Raw genomic sequence first — 2790 nt, forward strand, 5'->3', positions numbered from 1 at the left:
GACTCTTCAAATTCCCCGTGATTATCCACATCACAGATAGGGAAACGGAGGCTCAGGGAATTTAAGTAAGTTGGCCTAAGACCACAAGGCAAAAAAAAAGGAGCAAAGCTCACTAACCAGGCTGTTTGTGAGACGTGGGGCCCTCAGAGGACACTGCAGCCCTCCCCGCCTTCTCCTGCTCTAACATGCAGCTCCTGAGATGTGATACCAAGAACCAGATACGACACAATGAGCTCATAGCCCTTTGTGATGTTTTAGCTTACTCGGTCGTCTCTCCAGCCCTTTGAATATGCAAGAAAGGCATCAAAACTGTGGGTCAGGAAACAGGCTCAGCAAGATGGGTGGCACAAAGACATCGACCAACCCTTGAGTAGCAGATTTGGGATTGCAAACCCACATCTTCACATTCAAGGTGAGTTTTTGCGTGGTGCCAAGATGCGTCTCCATGATCCAGGATCTCAGCAGCATTAAGAACTGGTCCCACCCTAGTTAATCTGGATTCAAGTATTACAACTGTCCATACACGGCCCAAAATGGTCTTCGCTTCTCTAGCAGCGACGTGACGGTAGGAGAGAGCGTGGTTCTGTTAGCAAGCGGTCCCCCAAATCTCTGTCTGTTTTACAGATACTACTGTGACAATTGAGTTTACGTCGCTCCTAGCGAACCTCCCGCTCTCTTCCGCCCCACTGAGCCCAACCCTGAGCTCCAGCCTGGGAGGGCCTTTGGAACGATCACCGTGTCATCCGGCGCAGTAGCGACTCCTGGTAGCACCAGGGGACAAGCACCCTTGAGAAGCACCTGTTTTGGTCACAGACTGGTTGAGGCCACGGGGGAAAACACAAGGCTAAGGACTGAGCCCGAGGGTGTGGGTTCCAAGCACAGCGCCCGGAGGAGACATGATTGCAGAAGAGGGAAACCAATGTGTGTTCGGAGGCCACTGTGACACCATCACTGGTGCCAGCTTCGGGTGTGTGGTGGAAGGTAGACCAGTCCCCTGGGGACATAGTCCCTCTATGCAGTGGGGGAGGGGCGAAACTGATGGGTTTGGGGAAGCAGACACAGGTGGAGACACCCCCCCCCCACCGTCTCATCCTAACATGAAATCATTCTGATTTATTGCAGACCTGCTCAACGTCCCAGTGAAGGTCATTCAATGTCACTGCTTTCCTCCACCTTCGCCCCATTGTGGGATTCTGGTCTAGAAAAATCCCACCCCGGGCCCCTCCCATTGGAGGCTCCTGGTAAGGGCAGTAGACCCCCTCATACCCACAGCCGCCTTTCTCTAACTGCTTAGCCCACTCTCCTTTTCCTGGTACCATTTCTCCCCAACAGATGGTGTTTATAGACAGGGAAAGAATGGGAGTTCTTCAGCTGCAAGGCTGGCAATCAATACCCAGAAACCCTCCCTCTGGAGGTGGCCGCCAGAGGAGGGGCTTTCACAGATGTGGCCGCCAAAAGAGCTCAGGGCTGACGCCAGCCCCCACCAAGCCTGGGACGGGATGCATGGGGGACGCGATGACAACCTATTGTGTTTGTAGCTGGCTAAGGGCGTAAACACATGTGTTTCTTGCGGGTTTCTCTTCTTTGGCCTTCAGGGCTGTGTATGTGTGCAGGTTTTATATCCTCGCAGCCAGTAGCGAACAGAGACCGGCTTTGCCCTGAGCTGTGGTTCATCCCGCCGCGAGGAGGCATTTATTGAGCCGTAGTCTCTGCGTGTCGCTGTGGGATCCAGGAGGAAGGCCAGCGAGCTTTGGCTGATGAGCCGGCTGTGCTGTCGGGGCGACCTGCCCTCTGAGAGATGCCCTGGGCGAAGGAAGAAATAGGATGGGAGGCAGAGAGGGAGCGGGGCGGGCAGCGCGTTCGTGTTCGTCTGCTGGGAACCACAGGAATAGCCGGTAGATGTGGGATCACACACATGTGCAGGGGCGCCTCCGCCACCCGGGGGTCTTGGGGGCGGTTGGGAGGGAGGTTTGGGTCGGAGATGAGATTTCGGAACCGGCTGCTGGGGGAGTTTGAACGGAGGGGTGTGGCAGTGAGTAGGGAGTAGAGGTGGCATGGGGGCCACAGGTGCTGAGAGACCATGGAAAAGGACACAGGCCCCCCCATAACCCCAGGACGAGGCGTTACTAGCTGCAGACAGGCTTCCTGGTGGGTCAGGGGCCTGTCTGTAAGAGGGCCTGGCAATGCGTGGGAGTTTGAGGCGCCCCCCCTTCCCCGTAACAATTTCAGAAACCCCTCGATGCCCCCCTCTCCTTCCCCGTGAAAAGGCAATGTCTCTTTTGGTCACCGCCTCAAATGTCTGCGGCAAAGATAAACACCTTTATACTATAATTTGCGAGAAGGCCTGAGACACAGCAGGTGCCACGGCAGGGACAGCCTACGTGGGGTTTAGAAGCACAGGCTTTGGGTTGCAGCGAGGCCTGGAATCCATCCCAGCTCGGCCGTTCGCTTCCTAGGTGACTGCTGTCACTCCCTGAGCCTCATCTTCTCCGATGGGGGACCCCAATGTACACCTTCCTTACGGGATTCCTGTAGGGGTTAAAGGAGCCAATGCGCTTTTTGGTGCGGTCGTATTGGTCAGCCACCGACACATGGCAATTGTTGGCAGCTGGCCCATGCCACTGACTGGCAAAGGTTCGTTGATCGACAGGTACATGACAGGATCTCTATTTATATAAGAGGACAAGCAAAGAGAGCGTGAGAAAACACCGAGGGGCTCAAAGGCGGAGGAGAAGAAGGGGAAGTTAGCAAAGACGACCACGGCTGACAACAGAGGGCAGAGATGCGTGG

General features: G+C 55.4%; 1 long non-coding RNA gene across 2 annotated transcripts; it reads left to right on the forward strand.

Moving 5' to 3' along the window:
- The first annotated feature begins 257 nt into the window (after positions 1 to 257).
- On the forward strand, positions 258 to 1570 carry LOC122203583. Of its 2 annotated transcripts, XR_006195256.1 has the most exons (4): positions 258 to 412; positions 625 to 981; positions 1123 to 1241; positions 1333 to 1570. It is a non-coding gene; the product is annotated as an uncharacterized LOC122203583 (long non-coding RNA). The 2 variants fall into 2 exon arrangements; XR_006195255.1 differs by lacking the exon at positions 625 to 981.
- Positions 1571 to 2790: the final 1220 nt, after the last annotated feature.

The sequence above is a fragment of the Panthera leo genome, chromosome D3 (assembly GCF_018350215.1).
Source record: "Panthera leo isolate Ple1 chromosome D3, P.leo_Ple1_pat1.1, whole genome shotgun sequence".
NCBI lineage: Eukaryota > Metazoa > Chordata > Mammalia > Carnivora > Felidae > Panthera > Panthera leo.